The 20,393-nt window shown below is 40.8% G+C and overlaps 1 protein-coding gene and 2 long non-coding RNA genes across 3 annotated transcripts in view; 2 read left to right on the forward strand and 1 right to left on the reverse strand.

Moving 5' to 3' along the window:
• The window catches only part of ARID1B (AT-rich interaction domain 1B), a 426,117-nt gene that overhangs the window by 211,966 nt on the left and 193,758 nt on the right, over positions 1-20,393 (forward strand). The gene's annotated exons all lie outside the window — the stretch shown is intronic.
• Positions 557-19,122, forward strand: LOC103660864. The gene is made up of 2 exons (XR_567928.2): positions 557-1,012; positions 18,597-19,122. It is a non-coding gene; the product is annotated as an uncharacterized LOC103660864 (long non-coding RNA).
• On the reverse strand, positions 1,078-5,668 carry LOC103660863. Its single transcript, XR_567927.2, has 3 exons — positions 5,515-5,668; positions 2,467-3,150; positions 1,078-1,407 (listed from the first exon to the last, which is right to left on the reverse strand). It is a non-coding gene; the product is annotated as an uncharacterized LOC103660863 (long non-coding RNA).

A 20,393-nucleotide genomic window follows, 5' to 3' on the forward strand; every position in this document is an offset into this window, starting at 1 on the left:
AGAGAGAGAGAGGCAGGGCTGGAGTCTTGTTCTTTAACTAGTTTTTCTAGAGCGAGTCACAGTTTTGAGAGTTTCTGTGTTAGGTTTCTGAATAGGACTCCAGAAAAATCACTGTGAACCAGATGGAAGCGTTGGGCTGCTTTGCCTCTGGGAACTTTTCTTAATTATCAAATGGAGATATGTGTTGTGTCTGTTTGCAGTGCAGATATGAGTATCATTAAAGTATATGAGAAATATCCTGCATACTGTGAACCAAAGACACATTGAAAATATTGTGCAGTGTCATGTTTTTGAGTAATAAAATCACTTTCGATTTTTTGTGCTAATTTTGCTTTTGCATATCATTGCTTGCTATTTAGTCCTCTATGCAGATGAGGAATGATGTTCTTAAGTTCTCCCCACTGTTGTGAAGTGTATTTTGGAGGGGTGGTTTCTCCAGCAATTATGATGGATTTACACTCTTCCCAAGCACCTATTGCTAATAAGGCATGTCCAGGTTAGGAATGGCTGCTCCGGGACCATTTCATAGCATTTTAAGTAATGAAGAACACATTTTTATAGCTCTCTTTATGGTCCTTCAGAACTTGATACACATTTAATCTCTAAGGCTATTTTCTTAATGCCATACAATAAGGAAATGGAGGGTAGGGGTTAAACACTTGGCTGAGCACCTACTAACTCCAGGTTCTTTTTCAAAGATCTCATTGGAACAACCCAGCCAAGCAGGTGGTCGTCTCCACAGGTGAAGACACTGCTGCACAGAGGCTAAGGGGGCCTTATGCAGTTCAGGGTAGCTGAGCCACCATTTGAAATCAGAGTTCACAGTCCCTCCCAGTCTACGGATAAAAGAATGGATGCTCCTGCTTTCATCTGAACCATTTTTAAGCAACGGCAGATGCTGGAGGTTCTGGATTATTTTGCACATGTTATCTGGGGTTTCCTGTGCTTCTCTAGGAAGAACAGGCCTTCTTTCTGGGGGAGAGCTGCCTAAGAGTCTGACTGTGAGAACCAGGTACTTCATGATCACTGTTGTAAGTTATTGAAGGCCCCGGAAGAAGGTTACTGAAATTTGCATTCTTGAGTATTTAACAATTTAATAATCTTGAATATTAAACAAAGCCAGGAAGCCCTGTTTGATATTTTATGCAGTACTGCAGCTCAACTATATTTGAATTTTTATTTAGGTTGCACGCACACACACGCAAAACCCACAGGGAGAGTGGAAGTATTTGTGTTCCTGGGCTTATGAGCCCCGCCGTGGTGGCTGTGCCCAGGGCACGCCCTCGCTCTGTCCGTGTCCAGTTTACCCATTATGTTAGTTCTTCTGTTCTCACAAGGTGGAGCCTGCTGAAGGTAGTGATGACTCGGGGAGATGCGTGCCGGCTCCAGGGCTCCCTCAGAATGCTCCTGGGGAGAGAGATTTTTGGCGATCTGTGGCAGCTTTACCAGCAGGAGGCAAGGGGGCCTGTCTCCTTGAGTGTGAGGACGGGAAGGGTGTCCCTGTGTATTTGCAGGGTGTCCTCTGGAATGAAAAGGAATGCCCAGGATTCCCGCTCTGCCCGGCTGTTAGGTTGCTTATTTCAAAGTGCTTTGTAAATTGTGAAGTAGCAGAAATGCTAGCTTCCATTTAGTAACTATGACTCAGAAAAACTGTTTTAGTTTCCTGATTGCCAAGTCAGAATGAGAAATGGATTTTGTAATTGTGACACGCTTAATACATTGAGGTATATGTTTAACTTTAAAAAGCTAAACTTTTTGAAAATGTAGTATTTTATGTTCATTTTGCATATTTCTGTACCTTCAGTTTTGAAAAGAACTTCAGCCAAAGGCATCCTTATGGGTTTTTTTTTTTATTCCTTCTACTATTTTTTAAAAATTTTTTATGTTTAGAGGCCCTCCCTTTAACTTTAGAGTCTAAAAACCTCCTACTCTCTGGGAGGGCTAAAAATTCCCTATGTAGGGACGCCTGGGTGGCTCAGCCCTTAAGCGTCTGCCTTTGTCTCAGGTCATGATCCCAGGGTCCTGGGATCGAGCCCCACATCAGACTCCCTGCTCCGCGGGAAGCCTGCTTCTCCCTCTCACACTCCCCTTGCTTGTGTTCCCTCTCTCGCTGTCTCTCTCTGTCAAAGAAATAAATAAAATCTTAAAAAAAACCTCCCTATTTAATACTGATTATACGAAGTTGGCTCTTAGAATACACAAATCTGCTCTGCATTTGTAGGAAGAATACAGATGTAACTCTATTAATCCACTGTATTGCTGTCTAACCAGAAGCATTTGCTAGTTCTTGAGGTCTCCTCATGTTGGATACTTTTTATGATTGCGTTAAATTTGTCTTTTGGAAGTACTTCGGAAGACATTAAGCTAATTGTTAGAATTGTGAAATAGCGGCTGGAAATTTTGATTTGGCCCGCATGCAGACAAACGTTCATGTGATCAGCCAGCCAGCCCATTTTAGTTGCTCACTTGCTAGAAGTTGAGAAGCTCCAGGAACGACAGGAAACAGACCTGCCCTCAAGTTATTTTATACTTCAGTGGGGAGAACATCTTGCAGGGAAAATACAAACCGATAAAATGTTACATTAGGAATAAATATGGGATTACATGGACGAGGGTATAAATCGAACGTGAGAGAAGGCATCTAAGTAAGGTAAAACCTGAAGGACAAGGAGCCAGGCAGCAGAATGAGAAGAGGACTCTAGGCAGAGGGGAGGGCTGAGACCAGAGACATGCCAGGAGCCTGGGATAATACAGGAATTCCAAGTCAGACAGTGTCCTCTGGGGGAAGGAAGCGAGGTGTGGAACACCGGTTTTAAGTGTGAAGGCTGGGAAGATAAGCTAGGGCAGGGTCAACAGGGGCTTTTAAATTCTTGTGAAGAGTTTAGCCTTGATCCTAACAGCAATGGGAAACCATTGAAGAGAAATGTTACTTTAATCTGGGATGTAACCTGAGTATAATTGAATTTCAGAAAGAGCCTTCTGACTGCAATGTGTAGAATGGGTTGGAGGGGATGGTTTTGGCGGGACCTCTGTGTGCGATGGCCATCATGTCCGTGTAGATTTTGCAGTGTTGCATTTCAGTGAGCATCACGTTAATGGTCCCATCTTCCATTTCATAGTGCCCAACCCAGGCAACGTTACATGACAGCTCTGCGAGAGGAGAAATTGCAGAAAGTCGGTATTGAGACGGTAGCGGTCTGGTTTAGGCAGCAACCTTGGAGTTGGAGAAAAAGTCCAAATGCCTTAGAATGGATTGGCTATAAAGGTGAAGGAGGGGGAGGATTTGGGAGGATACCTAGCCTTCAGACTGGGCTGATCTGAGAAGGGAAGACAGGAAAGGGTGCAAGTCCATTGTTTTCCCCCTCTCCACAAAGGAACCCTGCATCCTAGAGTAAAGTGAAAATTACAGCTACATTAAGTAGCCTTATGGCTTCTCCTTTGACTCTGCCTTTTATCAGTCCACATCTAACAGAAGACTATTGATTAATATTAGGGCACATCCCATTACATTTTCCATTGAAATGTCTCAAATTTGGGAAACTAAGCATATGCCAAAAAAGAGCTTGAACTCTAAATTGCCTCATAAGTTATATGTTTGCTAAGTAATCATTTTACTGCTCCTGAAATGTGAAGTGAAGCCATTTTGTTTCTCCTGTGAACAAATACTAGACAGAGACCAAGTGAGAAAATACCATCATCTTGCTTGATTTTATGAAGTGTAATTTCTTGACATAAAGACTCAAAGGAACACGGAGACCAAGTAAGGAGATTAAATATTTATTTCATTCTGCAGACTTTGAAATTTTAAAGTATAAGTTGTAATTTCAAAGATAAAACTGGTCTCTTCTATAAGCCCACAGAAAAATGATAGTTATCTTAAATTTAGAAATATATTCAGTTGTGGAGTTGACTTTGGCTTTGTGCCCTGAGCAGCCTCGTATGGACACTAGAGTAATTCCATGCGGGTGAGTTAGGAGCAGTCTTTGAGACAGCACACACTGTTGTACTATATTGTTTTACTAATTTTGTTAATCTTCAGCAGTGGATACTAGAAAGAATCTAGGAGCGAAATACGTAAAGTACAGTAAAATCTATCCTTACCTATGTTTTCTGTATGTTTAAAGAATTCCTGGCATTTCTGACACAAAAGATCCATTTTCACCAACAATGGCTATTGGGAAAGACTTGATTCACAAGGAGGTCCCTTTACCAGTTTCCGAGAAGAATCAATAATTAGTTACCTTAAGCTTTAACTGAAGATGAAATCCTAACATCCTACGTTTTATGAGCAGATGAATTTAACATAATGTATTTAACTAATAACATAACTTCAAATCTTTTTAAAATGCCTTTTAAAAATGTGGTCTGCCTTTCAACATTTTCCCCAAATTCTCTCTTCTCTGCTACCTCCTACTCTCAAAATTGAGCCCTGGGCTTGTTTTACATTACTAGCTTTAACTTCGCCTTTTATGCCATGGAAATATGTGCAAAAACTACACTGTTACTTTAAGAGGCTTGCTTATTCAAGTGCCCCCCCTCTAATCTTCTAGACCCTGTCTTCCCTCCCTCTTGCTCTGTTCTCACTGCCCCTGCTGCCCATCCCCCCTCCTCTTTTCCCCATTCAAAGATCCAAACAAAACAGAAGCCTTTCCTTTGGTATTCTATGGAAAGTTCAGTGATACCTTGTCTTGCTATTGTAGAAATCCATAGCACATAGTAGTTCAAAAAAGATCCTTACCTCGGAGACCTGATGTAAAGACCATTTGGAACCATGTCTGGGCTCTACCACTGATACCCAGTGTTTACACCATCAGTGCATTAATAATGCTGTTCTGTCAGAACCTCAGTGTATTGCATATCATTTTATTAAAATAAATGCTGGTGGAGACAGTAACTCGATGTAATGTGGCTGATGTGGAATAGTGTCTAATATTCTCTGCTCCAGCCCCACCCCCAGCATGAAAATTGCCATTCTGAAAAGAAAATATATATTTAAAGAATTGTAGCATAAGGTCAAATTATATGATTTTATTACAATACTACAGTAGTACAGAGTTCTATGTAATTGGGAAGGAGTGCCAATTTCCGCTCTGATTAAGCAGTCATCCTTCAGATAGGCTTAGGGGAATAACTAAGCTAGTTACTAATAGATACGGTTCTAAAAATTCCAGTTGTTAATCATTAGGAAACGTCTTCAACTCGTTCAATGTTGGAAGGATATCAACAAGACATGTGTAATGAGAAAGACAAATACTTGACTTTGTTCAGAATACTCAGAGCCGCATGTAATGTTTTTAAGAGACGGAAGAGGAGCCTCTGCTATTATCTCTCTCATGAAGAGGCTTCTAGCACAGAGCTGCCATTTCTAGACCGAATGTTTTCATTTCAGAGTGGAAAAAAGACTTGATTCACAAGAAACCCCACTTTCCAGAAGTGGTTTTTTGTTTTTCTGGGTTTTTTTTTTATGTTTAAATCCTAAATTATTACTGCATTAAAGGAAACGTTATCACTTACCTGAAGGAAAACGCTGTGTATCCCGGGGCCATGTGTATGCGCGGCTCACAGGGTCGCACACAGTTTGTCAAGCACCAGAGAAATGGTCCTCTCCTTTAACTTTGTGAGAATCTGTCCTCAGGAAATCATCCAGGATGTTGGGGGCAGGGAGAACTCTGAACGTAAAGGCAAGTCTCTTGCTCTCCTGTTTAGTGAAAAATTGGAAACAACCTAAAGGACTCGTAGAAGGGGCTTAGTTTAATGAATTTTCACACACTGCCTCAAATGGAAATCTTATATGAGTAAAGATAATGGTTATTAAAACTTCTAGGAAGTTGGAAAATGTGCATTTAATTAAAGTTTAAGGCTACAGTAATTTTTCCCAGTTTTCTAAATTTTCTGTATTTGCACTTTTATTACTTTCATAATGAAGAAAAAAGAATTTCAAAATATGTTGTTTCTGCTCTTAAGGTTTTTTTTTAAAATAAATATTGGAGATTGCTGCCAGACTATAGCCAACAATTTTAGGGACCCTAAAGCCTGAATTTCCTTTAAACACATTAATGGTTCTAGTATATTCTGAAAGTGTGTTTAATTTAAAATGAACCATTTAGTTTCTGTTTAGATTGGTTTTAGACTTAAATATATATAGTTAATTCTAGAGAGGAGCCCTAGAATTTGGAGTATAAAATAAGAAAGAGAATTTTAAGAAATGAGTAGTAGTGTTATTTTAAAAAGAGAATTAATTACAAAGAATTTCTGGAACATCAATATATTAGAAGTTCTGAGGAAACTTTTGCAACAATAGTTAAAGGAGGACCCAAGTTGAGAACTTTCTAAAAGTTTAAATTATACAAAGAACTCATGGAACCATTCCCATCTGGGAAATAAGTGTTACTAACAAGAGATGCGTTAGTTTCATTTCTTTTCCTCCCTCCCTTCCCTCTTCCCTCCCTCCCTTACCCTTTCCTTTCCTCCTCGTTTTCCTTTCTTTCCTTCCCTTTCTTTCCTTTGTTTATTGTAGTAAAATACACGTGACGGAACATTTACCGTTTTAACCATTTTAACTGCCTGTGGCGTTATGTGCCTTCCCCTTGTCCTGAAGCTGCCACCGCCATCCCTCTTCAGAACTCTTTTCATCCTCCTGGACTGAAACTCTGGTCCCATCCAAGCCTGTCCCCCCAGTCCCCCTGCCCGTGTGCACCACCACCCTTTGCTTTGTAGCCCCAGGTGCCTCATGTCTGTACCATCTTTCCTTTCTTTTTCACCTAGATGCTGTAAGGTTTACCAAAACTCACTCACTCATCCCACAGTTCCTACCCATCTACTGTGTTCAGAGGCTCCAGTATGGCTTATGAATACGAAAAGCAAGGAACCTGTTTAATTTGCCATCTAATTGGTATAAACAACTCCAGCCCTACACAGTAACTAGAGTAAGGGATGGTAAGTGTCATTTCAAAGGGGGAAAAAAAAAGAAAGTAAAAGAAAAAAAAGTGTGGTACTTGAGATACAAGAATGACTGTGGGCTAGAGAGTAGGCTACAGGGAGAAAGTAAAGTCCCACCACCCTGGGGAGATTCGTAGGCGGTAAGAAGGAGCTACAGCCCCCGTGTCCTAGTGGGAGTCACGTCTAGTAAGTTTTCGCGGTGGTGGTTTGCTTGCTGTCATTTTGTTTTGTTTTACGTTTGGTTGGTTGGTTCGTTGGTTGGTTGTAGTGATAGGCTGGGCCTTAGTCCCTCCCTTTCCTGATCTGGCAATAAATGCCTTGCCAGTCCAGGGCAATCCAGTACAGTTGAGTGGTTAGGGAATATAGTGAATGCCTGTGAATCTAGGAGAATAATCTGGTCTGTTGTCCAATTAGTAGGTTAAAAAGCCGTGGACAAACGTGGGTTTGTACACTGATCTGTTCAGTGTAACGGAGATAAAATTTCCTGATGCAGGCTCCCCATGTCTAGGCTAGTGATTTTTATGACTGCAGTTCCTATTATTAGCTGTGAGAATTTTAGGCAGATGCATTCCTTTTGAGTTGGGTGGGATACTGAGAGGCCTTTCCTAGTGCTGCTCCCCGAGCAGCATCGACACCCATTGCTGTGTCCTGCAGGTCTATCCGAGACACCAGCGTGTGTCCTTCACTGGTCCTTCTTCCAGAGGCGTGCCTGAGGTCTCCTGGTTTGTAAATGGGGTGGGTACTGGGAGCTGATGGGTTTCAGTTTGACTCTGCCACCCCAGTTCCTCCTAAATCCCCACTGCCTCCCATGTTAAGATGTTTGGGCTTCTTTTGTTGTGTTAAAGAATAGTTTAGTTATAGTCTGTCTCAAGAAGGTCAGTAAATCAGTGGATAGTGTCACAACGAAATAAGGTTTATTTAGCTTCTCACCTGATTGGTGAATACCAGGCACTCTTCTTTGCTCTGCCTTGGAGTTATTCTTTGTATTGTGGGTTTGTGAGAGGAGAGACCTGCCTGTCATTGAACCGAAGAGGCCAATATGCGCAGAGGCTGTGGGGTTCACAGGTGTTGGTGTGATAGGAAACCACACACGGTTTTGTTGGAAAAGCTAGTGGTTCTGTTATGACTAAATCGAGGGTACATCAAGGGGAGGTAAGTTACAGGTCAAGTAGGTAGTGGGGTGCCAGTGAATATTGGAGCAGAGAGGAAACATGCATTGCTGCCCGAGGCCTGTTAGGCATGAGGACTTCTTGTAGTAGAAGTAGAATGGGATGACCAGGGGCGGGGGGCCAGTCAGAAAACAGACGGAACAGCTGAAAAATTGGCCCTCAACCAGGTGATGGCATGGAATATGGAAAATGGGTTTCCCTTGGTGAAAGGACTAAGAAAGAGACACTTGTTTCTAGAGTATTCTGTCTGTATAGTTTCATTCAACAAGTATTTACTGTATGTCACTACCTTAGATACAAAAGCTTCATCTGATCAGCACCAAAAAATCCCATAAACTTCATTGTTGTTCATGATGAGGTAAAGTGCACATCACTTCAGACATTTAATTCATGTTTATTTGCTGACGATACTAATATTAGTGAACATACTTTCTAAGTGCCTCACATGTATTAATTTGTGTACTCCCTCCCAACAGCCCTGTGGTGTAGTTGCTTCTTTCCATTATACCAGTTTGCAGGGAGGTTAAATAACCCTGTGGTGTCCGCATTTGAACACAGGCCGTCGGCCTGCATAGCCTATGTGTCAGTCCGCCTTTTGAGCAAAGAATATGATGTAACATGGCCACGCCGTTTACCACAGTTCTGTAAAAGACTGTGAGAGGCTATGCTCTGCCAATTTATGGGGTGATCTTAGGAATTCTTATCCCTTCTCATGTAAAGGATGTTCCAGAATCCTGGAATAAGAATTTTTAAAATGAAGTATAGTGAACTGTTTGGACCTAAAGTTATAACACACACACTGCTAATTCACTGGTTTTATTTAACTCAGAGATTTTCAGTCTCTCCCTTTCTCCCCCACCCTCCATCTTTAGGTACCTTTGAATATGGCAGAGCTATTCTTTACTATTGATCAGTATAGATTCTAGACTGCTGTCTAATTTTGTAAACATTCATCTATTTTAGCCTCATTGCCTGTAATACAGCAAGGCTTCCTATCACTTTAGGCAAAGCAACTCATGTAAATTTATCTAAATGGGGGTTGTGCACCCATGGAAGTGAAAAACCTTTCCCCAGAGTGGTTAACCCTTCACTGTAAGGAATTAGGTACAGCCTCTTTTGCTTTTCACAATGAAATTGCTGCTTCATTCTTCTCATTTCTGTAGGAAATTTATAGATTATGGTAAGTGAAACCACCCACCTAGAGAATTTAATGGTTTAACATTTTAACAAAGAAAAAGAAGGAAAAAACCTGCGTGTTTAATTGCAGCTGTTTAGCAACAGCCTGAAGAAGATCCAAAGGCCAGAATACCTGTCAGAGTTTGCTTTTTTCCCACCATGATGTGTGTTTTTGGTTTTTATTTTATTTTATTTTATTTTTTTAAAGATTTTACTTATTTATTTGACAGAGAGAGACAGCCAGCGAGAGAGGGAACACAAGCAGGGGGAGTGGGAGAGGGGAGTGGGAGAGGAAGAAGCAGGCTCCTAGCAGAGAAGCCTGATGTGGGGCTCGATCCCAGAACGCTGGGATCACGCCCCGAGCCAAAGGCAGATGCTAACAACTGCGCCACCCAGGCGCCCCTGTTTTTGGTTTTTAAAACTGTTGCTTTGTGGGGAGAGGTATGGAATGGCCTAGGAAAACCATTCTCAATTTCATTTTTTTTTTTTTAACTTACTCATTTCCTTTTGTTTTTAGTGCAGGTACAATAAACTTTTTGTTCCTTAGCAAAGATTTTTGTATTCTTATCATTGAGCCCATGGAGTATTGATAGTTAGAAAAAATGAACATACGGGGTGCCTGGGGGGCACAGCGGTTAAGCATCTGCCTTCAGCTCAGGGCGTGATCCCAGCGTTCTGGGATCGAGCCCCACATCAGGCTCCTCTGCTATGAGCCTGCTTCTTCCTCTCCCACTCCCCCTGCTTGTGTTCCCTCTCTCGCTGGCTCTCTCTCTCTCTCTCTCTCTGTCAAATAAATAAATAAATAAAATCTTAAAAAAAAAAACAACAAAAAAAAAACAACCAAACAAAACACCCAGGAGAATGTAAGCCCAAAAGAGGGAGTAAAAGTCCTTTTACTGTCCAGAAAGGGAGATTTTGTTGAGTTACATATGTGTGGTAAAATGTCAGGAAAAACCACTGAAAGAATAAAAGAGTGAAAAACTTAACAAACCAGTGAAGGGGGTGGGGGAGACAGTAGGACAGGGTCTTACCGGTCTCCCAGTAACCTTAAAAAAACGAAATAAACTGTTCTCAACGACAGCATCTCAGGGCTTTTTTAAACATCATTAGACCTGCTCCTGATTATGAAAATCTATAAACAATGCAATCAACTTTTTCCGTAAGTAGCTTAAATTCTCTCAATTTGTTTACAGTATTGATCAACTTAGGAAACCTTTATATCAGAGCTCACTCCAAATTAATGAAGACAGAAGTTACTGAGGCTTTACTGCTCTGTAGGAGATTTATGGCTCCTAAAAGGATTCCTGACATTCACGGGATTTCTGGGTGCTAATGTTATGAAATGGGTGTTTTAGAGGAAAATAGGAATGCAAGTAGCTTATATATTATGGTAGTGTTCAGTAATAATTGTCACTGCAGATGCTGTGTATGTGTTTTTGTTCATTTAATCTCCCTGTTCTCTACTTTGAAATTTTAATAATCCCTCTCATTTATTTTATTATTTTTTTATTTAAATGCAGTTAATTAACGTATAGTGTATTATTAGTTTCAGAGGTAGATCATTCTCATGTACTGATCACTAGTCTGGTCTGGGCATTTCGCTAGTTGTTTTACTTATTATTTGTAGCCCTCACAACAGCTCTGCAAACAAAGGTACTATTTTGCCCATTTCCCACATTAGAACTGCCGTGTTGCCAGAGCTTCCCCTGCCCCGGGCTCCTCACCCAGCTGGCCAGTGGCAGAGGGCAGAAGCCGAAGCTGTGTTTGCTTTACTTCTGCACTAGGTTTCCCCTAGGCTCTTGCAGTGGTCTTTAAAAAATGAATACCACTAATACTTTCTGAGTATTAGTGGTATTGATCTGAGACGCAGTTCCTTTGCCAATAGTGCCCTAGGGGAAGACGGTGTGGAGAGCTGGCTCGAGTACGCTCACGTGTGTTCTGGTGAAGCCAGATTCCGAGAGCTTGTATTTTATGGCAGAACAGCCTGTTTTGCTTCAGGGACGTGGAGGCCCTGGCTGGCAGGACCGATCGCAGTTACATTCCCCTGAGATAGAGGAATGTGATCCAGGGTATCTTTCAGTTAGCATCACTTGTGTTCAGACCTGGAGCATTTGTGAGATGCACTTGCACTTTGGTGTATAGAAAGCAGAGACTGCTGAAGCTGTACCATCCGTGCCCATGTGGGATGCCACTGCTGCTTTGCCATCTAAAGCACAAAAACATCGGGTATTTATTTGAGGAGGATACTGTTCAACAGGAAACTGGTTCTCGAAGAGGCGGAATTCAGGGCTGGGGGAGGCAGTGGCATCTGGAAATTCCCGTAATCCAAAGTTGCTAATTCTGAGGACATTGCAGTGTAAGATCCCCACCGCCTCAAAAGACTCTTGGTTGACCTTGGAGCCAGTCCCCCACTCAGAATGAACGACTTTCTGTGCCCAAATGCTTCTCTTCGCCGCTTTGCACACAAGTACAAAGGTTTAATTTTGTAAAACCAACCAGTAATCATAGGTCTGATGATACTACATTGGCAATATGTGCCAATATGAAATATCTCATTAATATATTGTTTATATTGATTGCTTGTTGAAAAGCCAGTATGTATATATTGAGTTAATAAGCAAAATATATTATTAAAATCAATTTTTAAAAAATTCTTCTTAGTATGAACTAGTAGAAAATTTTAAATTCTCCATGTGGAACATGTTTGTGGCTTATATTTCTATTGAATAGTGCAGATCTAGAACATTTTCCAGCCAAATTTTACTTTTGGCAGTGATTTTCAAACTTAGTTGAGAAAATTAGCAGGACCTGGGAGCTTTAAAACTCCTCATACGCAGGTCACCCCCCTGATCACGTACAGCAGAATCTCTGGAAATGAGATCCAGACATCTGTAAAGTATATCATGTGACTTTTTAAGGCTTCTATAAATCTATGATCCACCCTCCCCATTTTTAGCTCTTTTAGTTAAATTCATTACTTGAACAACCCTTGCTCTTCTCGTATTTAACCTATTTTTCTTGTGTTACAATTTAACCTCATTTCTTCTTGGTGCATTCTATAGAGTACAAATTAGTATCTTTGGAAGAGTTAGTGTTTATTTCTAAGAAATAAAAGCTGAGAGAGGTGCAGGATTTCAGATTATTCTGCATGCAGTAGTAGGTTGCAAAGGAAGGGGCCCAGCTCAGCTGGAAAGAGACTAGTTAATTTAGTTTAGAGCTGGCCTCCAAGAATTGTGTCCGGGGGTAAAAATTTCAAGAAGTAACAGTTTTCAAGAGTGTGGGGGATTCTGTGTCGGGAGGAGATGTGTACCAGCACCGTATAGGCAGGGCTTTTCCTTGTCATCAGCTGGTGGGAATATCCTGATTCCCAGAGGGAGTTGGAACAGGCAGTCGTGGGAATACTGGAGTGGTACAGTGGGGTAGATGACAAGGGCTCCATTCTCAGCAGACAAGTGGAGCAGAAGCCAGGAACAAAGTCCCTTCGATTGGGAATACATGCTAGACATGTGGCCTACATTTTGGTCGGTTGAAAGGTACATTGGAGGCCAGCTAAGGGCACCCTGTAGCAACAGGCTGCTGACACACACCTGGCCTCAGTAGTCACTGGTTGGCTCTAACCTAAAGATTCTCCAGGTTGTAGCTAGTTCTCGCCACATATAGAGACAAGACATTAGTGAAATGGGTATAGTATAGTACAGACAGCACTGACCTAAGGTCAGGAGACTTGAGGTTTAGTCTGATTTTTCTCAAATAACTATGTTTGTGGCCTTAGACAACTCATCTAACGTATTGAGCTTCCATTTTTCCTCATCGATGTAGTAAGAAGTACTCTCTGAATACCTAGTGCTATTCCTTTCAGGTCTGTGAATATCGCTGTAAAATACCAACGAAAGCAACAAAAGCAAGTGTACCCAAGTAACAAGTACAGTAGAAAACCTTAAAAGATTGTGTTTTTAAATAGGGCGTGAAGTTTTTGAGCTGGTCTTCTTACTGCTCTAACACTGCTGGAGGCATCCTGCGGTCTTGTAGCGGTAGCCGGTGCCTCCAGGGCTTGGTCCCAGTTTACGCTGCTTGTCGTCTGAGATGATCCCGGGAACTAGAGACTCTGCGCCTCGTGTTTAGAGCCAGTACTTTCTGAACTATATTGCTCGGCGTTTCTCATTTACACAGAGTGACGGCAAGAAAAGAATTCAGTATCAGAACTGTTGCACCCTGAATTGAGGTCTCAGTTGAGCCTAATGATAAAAATAAATGCTAGGAGCACTATTACTGCTTTACACCAGCTTGGTTTGGTTGGTCAAAAGGCATTTATTTACCAGATTAGGTAACTATTACTGAAGACGGGATCTGTCATGAGCCAAGAATTTCAGTGTGTTTTTGCTCAAAGTGAGCCTGGTGTCCAACGCTCATGTTAAATACCAATACAGGGGCGCCTGGGTGGCTCAGTCGTTAAGCGTCTGCCTTCGGCTCAGGGCGTGATCCCGGCATTCTGGGATCGAGCCCCACATCAGGCTCCTCCACTATGAGCCTGCTTCTTCCTCTCCCACTCCCCCTGCTTGTGTTCCCTCTCTCACTGGCTGTCTCTCTCTTTGTCAAATAAATAAATAAAATCTTTATAAATACATACATACATACATACATACATACATACCAATACAAAAGTTTGGTTGAGAGTGTACTGAAAGTCGAGGAGTGCTTGCACACAATCTCGTGAACTTAATTTTTTCTGTACTGACTAGAAACTGATTGCACCGTAGCCAAATTAGATGTCAGCACAAAGGGAATTCAGTGGCATACCTGCACAGAAGTGACAAGCAAAAATCAATTAAAGGAGCCAGCCACATGGGTATATTCAGTAACACAGGCCAGCACTGTAGGAATCTTATTGCCTTCCTTGAGATCAATGCTTTGACTTTGTGCATTGCTAATGCACACACAAAAACCTTTGTTCATCATGATATTTTTGATGATGGTATTGAATATTTGTTGGATTTTTTGTTTTTGATGGCTCAGCATATAACCTGTTTTCTTTGGGGGTGGTCTGTGTCCCCTGCCCCACAAAGATGAGACTTGAGGGGGAAAAACACCATTGTATTTCCCACTTCTAAATCCAGACACAAAGACTGGTTGATGAATAGGCACATGTCTGAGATGCTAGCAGATATTTGATGGAGGCTTCTGGGAAAGAACCTTCATTAGTCTCCAGCAGAGATACTGTTTTTCTCTTGGAAATTAGAAAGGAAGCATATAAACTCTCCATAGCTACTGTGGCCATTTTGTAACTACAAGGAATGCAAATTTAGGCTTAAGCAGACACCACGCTAGAGGGCAGGAGAAATTTGGAGAAAGCAGGTCTTGAGTGACTTCGCTGAGCCCCTGGACCATGACCATCCAGAAGCCTACCCCTCCCTTTTTTAAGTAGGCTCCATGCCCAGCGTGGGGCTTGAACTCACAACTTTATGGTCAGGAGTTGCATGCTCTACAAACTGAGCCAAACAGCCACCCCCAGAAGCCTACCCTTTTCCAGGAATTTACGTTTATATTATTCAGTGAATTTCCTATAGCTTTTGAGCTAATATGAGTCAGGTTTTCAATAGCTTGCAACCTAAAGATTCCTAAAGCATATACTGCTCAGTTTTTTCTTTTTCAGTTCACCATAACATTTTGTTGGTTCAATTTTTATGTCGTTTGTTCTAATCTACATTGTAAAAGCTGTATATCAAACATGTCTTTAACGTTCATTTCATCTTGCATGGAACCCTGTGTATTCATTATTCCTTTATACATTAGATGTTAACTTCAGAGTGCTTCAGACACTGTGTTAATAATCACAGAGAACATGAGCATAGAGGACAGAGAGTTGTCTATTGATAGCAAGCCACCCCAAAACTTAGTGGTTTAAAAGAATGGTATTTTGGTAAGATTCATCAGGGGTAATATAACCCTTCTCTAAATGGTATCAGCTGGGCTGCAGGCATCATTTTCAAAATGATGCGCTTATCTGACTGGTGAGTATAGTCAGAGCTGTCAGCTGGGGGCTTTGCTTTCTCTCCATGTAGGTTCTTCCATGGTGCTTCCTTAATATTAATATTAGCTTATACTTGGGCTTCCTTGAATTATGAAGGCTTGGATCCAAAAGGAATTGGTATAAAAGACAGGAAGTGGAAGCTGCTAGTTTTTCTATTCTTTTCTTTTCTTTTCTTTCTTTTCTCTTCTTTTTTTCTTTTTTAAAGTAGTTTCCACACCCAGTGTGGAGCCCAGTCCAGGGCTTGAACTCACCACCCTGAGATCAAGACCTGAGCTGAGGTCAAGAGTTTGGTGCTTAACCAACTGAACACCCAGGCATCTCAGAAGCTACTAGTTTCTTAAGGCCTTGATCTGGAACCTGAAACAATGTTACCTCTACTCTAATGTATTGCTCAAAATCGTTATAGCACCTGCACAAATTAAAAGGAAAGGAAAATAAATCCCACCTATCAGTGGCAATATCAAAGCATTTGTGGCCGTATTTAATGTAAAACAAAGATACATAGAATATAGTCTTTTATCATAAGGAAATCAGGCTTAAGGGGTAAACAGACATGAAGTAGTAAGGGGTCCACTATAGATGGATAGTGTTATGGAATGAATTGCTTTCCCCACAATTCACACATTCAAGCTCTAACTCCTATTGTGACTATATTCAGAGATAGACCCTTTATGGAGGGAACTGAAATTAAATGAGGCCATCAAGGTAGGGCTCTAATCTGATAGGGTTTGTATCCTTTTAAGAGGAGGAAGGAACACCGGAGATCTTTCTTTGTTAGCATGAGCACAGAGAAGAGGATGTGTGAGGATAGAGAGAAAAAGCAGCCATCTACAAGCTAAGAAGAAAGAATTTAAAGATCTAGAAGCTGTTAAGGGGGAGCATATGATTAAGGCCTGGCCAATCCTAAACTGTTGCTTGAGTAAACCATACAGAAGTTGGGAGTCTAGCACATGTTGGAAGCGTTATTAGAAGTGCTGGGGGTGACATTCTGGGCAAATTATTTCTGTTGACTCCTCTCACTTGTCTCTTCTTTTCCAATCCTGGTTCTCCACAACCAATTCTGAGCTAATCTAATATTCTTTCATGAAATTTCCTCCCAGGGTAAGTTAGCTAAATTCAGTTTCACGTCTTCCAAAGCATTGCTCTGATGCTATAGTTAGTAAATTAGCTACCATGTGAGCTGTAAGCTAAAGAGAGGTGTGCTTATGAATCACCAGTAACTCGGGTCCTGTGAGATTAAAGGACTTAAGAGATCGTCTTTCTATACTTACATGGGTTAAAACTTACTTGTAATTGTATTGCTTTGGAAATACTTTTTTTTTTTTTTTAATCTTACCAGTACAGTTACTAGCCTGTATAGATGTAAAAACTTCACGTGGAAATTTCTGGATTTCTGACCATTATCTTGTGTAATACAGAGTGGGATGATGTTATCAACTCCACTAATTTAAACAGCTTTTTGATAGAAGGAAGATCATCTGAATTCTAAATTTGAAGAAAAGATTAGGTGTTAGTTAACTATAAACATTTAGATAACATCACAAGTGGAAGAGTTAAGTTTCCTTTGTAAACTGAAGCCAAATGCACATTTTATTTATTCAACAGAGTTTATCCATTTCCTTCTATATACTAAATACTGTGCTGTCCCCATATTACGCCAGCATAAAAAGAGAAATAGCCAAACGTGTCACTCTCTATCTTCTAGGAACTTTCAGGCTAATGTAGAAAACAAAGACTGGGATCAGTATAATTCAGTATTTTGAGGAGGAGTTGGCTAACCTGACTGAGATATCAGATTGGGAAAGAGGAGGTAACAAATGCATATTTTCTATCCAACATATTTCACACAGTGCTTGGCACACAGTAGGTACTTAGAAAATGTTTGTGGAGTTAAGTTTCAACTGTACTATGAAGAATAAAGAGTTGACAGGAGCCTAAATTAAAGCAGAAATGATGGAGATACAGAGGAAGAAGGCCGGATGATTTCTGATTGGAACAGTATCAGGAGGCGTGGATAAATTCCCAAGTTTCAAGCTCAGGCAGATTGATAGTTTGTCATCAACTGAACAAAGAACACAGAAGTTGGTTTGAGATCAGTGGAATGATAAGAGAAATTTATTTTAGGTTTTGACTTGTTAAATTCAAGGTTTTTGAGGGAACATCTTTATGAGATTGTTCCGTATGCATTCAGAGAAACCTGGTCAGTCCTGGAGCTCCAGTAGAGAAGATGAAGATAAAAATTTAGGATTCTTTAAATATTTGATACCTGAAGCCATAGGAGTGGGTGGGATTGCTCATGTAAAGTGATAAGAATGTCCATGAGAGGTCTATGAAGAAGGTAATGTTTTTAAATGGGTATTTCTGGAGCTGATTAGATTTATTTGAAAGGCGATCCACTCGGTAGAATCAAACACCTCAACAGCCTCTTTCTCTGAAGTAGGTGGGTGTCCTGTCAGCACTGCAGTTGCTGTCCTTCTGTCTTCCCCTTGCTGCTTTCCTCCCTGGCATGAGAGTAAAATGCCGTCCTGGTGCCAGTCACAGCATTACTCTGCCTGACCACTACATGCAGCTCCCCACCCCCGCCGCCCCAGAAAGAAAGGCAAGATTCCAGTGGGATTGCTGTTTCTTCGTTGCCTTTAAGGTAGCCAGAATTATCTCAGAATGATCAGAGCCTCTTGCTATAGCTGTAAGAGACTGTCCCCGGAGACTTCTCACGACTAGTAGCAGTTCCCAGTGTGGTCCAGGGAGGGGTCTGGAGAAATGGTTCTTTCACTTCTCTCTCTCAGAAGACAGCTAATTTGTGTGCTTGTGCGGTTGGCTGCCATTTTTTGCATTATTAGAACCATTACAGGGTTCATCTTTAGAGATCTTCTTTTAATGCTTTCTACTTTACTTTTATGTCAATAAAGTAATCACTGATATCTTTAGTTAGAAAGTCCTCCTCGGTATAAATTTAAACTACATCGCCCACGCTCCAGTCTTCCTCCCCCACCAAGATATCTTGACCTATCTGATATGGTTTTTGAGCATCTGAACTGTGGCTAGTCCAAATTGAGATATGCTGCAACTGTAAAATTCGCATTGGATTTTGAAGACATAGCATTAAGAAAAGTAAAATATCTTCATTAATTTTTATATTGAGTATATGTTGAAATGATAATATTTTGGGTATATCGGGTCTGAGAAAATGTATTATTTAATTTCACCATTTTTCTTTTGCTCTTCTTAAGGTAGCTACTGGAAAATTTTAAATTACATATGTGGTTACATTTTGTTTCTTTCAGACAGCACTGCTGTAGACGAAGCTACACCAAAGACAGCCCCTTCCCACAACATACCCCAAATGAGTTGTCGCTGCTTGTGGATTTGTTAGTGATCGATTACTCTTATTTCTAATGTCACTGCCCAGTGCTGAAGCCTATGGTAATCCAGCAACAGTTCTGGTGATTTTTAAAGCCATCCTTGTTGATTACAGAGAATTTTGTAAAGGGCAGATTGGGGAAATCATTCACATTTACTGAGCTACTCAGAAGTAATACTTGCAACCAGTAAAACATCTGTTGGGGACCAAGGCAAGATGTTCTCTGTTTGTTTTGGCTATAATTTCTATAAAAATGACTATTGGATTTTGTAAAACACATTTTTACTTTTCTACCTTGTTCCAGAATGGATTTTAAGAAGCCAATTTAATAAAGTAATTAATTGGTTAGCACCTTTTTTAGGAATCCACCAACAGAGAGATGGTATCTGTTATTTTAGGAAATGAACTAGTTGAAATTCCAGTAAAATAAAAATTCATGTTCCTCTAGATGATTGCTTTCTTATCCTTTTTTTGGTCTCTTTCCTGAGACCAGACCTTATTCATCTGGAAACAAAGCACTATCAGTCTGACCAAGGACAGTCCATAAGAGGATCGCACATTTACAATGCCCACCTTCTCAGATTGTGCTTTAAAGTTGAAAGTAAACATAGCCCAGCTCCTTCTGCATGGTACTAATGTCTAGAGCCTAAATATCTTCTAACATGGAAACTTAACTGTTTTAGGGGAAAAAATGTTCAAAAGTAAGTTGTAATTAAAACAAAAAAACTGCCCGCCTTTTTTTTATGATGATAAAGAAAATCCTCCACTTCTTGGAGATACTTACTCAAATGCAGCTATTTAAGGATTCTCTATATACAAATGAGAAAGAGAATCTTCAGGTCTCAACCTTACTCTTACCTATGAATATGAGGATTTATATTGCTGGAGTGTGAGAATGTTTGATTTCCAGCATTTCTGTTTTTAAGTTTCTATGATTTAGTACCTACTATGTGTAGCACACTTTCTAGGGGTTTACGGGTGGGATAATACACATAAATGCAGGATGGATGGACCTTGCTTTCAGTGATCTAAGAGGAAAATAGACACGTATATGGTTATATAAAAAATGATTAAATCAGTTCAATCCAGTAGTGTACAGAGTGCAGTAAATTCTATTGAAGGGAAGGGATCAAAAACGTCTTCTTGGAAGGAAGCATGGGGATTTTCAAAAGGGCAAAATTATAGGGAGAGTGAAGGGCTCAATATGAATAAAGGCCTGAAAAAAAATGTAGTAGGTTCAGCACACAAGTCCCCAAAGAGGGTGATTAAAGGGATGAGTGCAGGGAGATGAAACCGCATGGCAGAGTAGAGACAGACTCCCCAGGGCCCCTTCTCCCAAGGTAGGGAGTCTGCACCCAGTTCTCTTGATATTCTGAAGGGTTTTGAGCAGAGTAACGTATTCAAATCTGTATTTGCTGAAGACAAAGACAAGCACTTTGAAAGATAATGGGTGGGAAAGAGCCTGGTGTCAAGGAAACCAGTTTCACCGTATTCTGGGTTTTAAAAAGAGAGAGAAGGCCCTTTCTCTACTAAGGCAGCGCTAACAGGCATAGAGGCAAGGATGGATCTGAAAAACTGGATTTGGGGAGTGATTGGATGACGATGAAAGCGAACTTTCAGTAATTGCTGTTTAACTCTCCTAACAACCACTTGCTGTCATTCCTCTTCTCGCTTTATACCTGAGGAACCTGAGGGACAGGGATGCTAAGAAACTTGCCCA

Source organism: Ursus maritimus, unplaced genomic scaffold, assembly GCF_017311325.1.
Source record: "Ursus maritimus isolate PB19 unplaced genomic scaffold, ASM1731132v1 scaffold_13, whole genome shotgun sequence".
Lineage (NCBI taxonomy): Eukaryota > Metazoa > Chordata > Mammalia > Carnivora > Ursidae > Ursus > Ursus maritimus.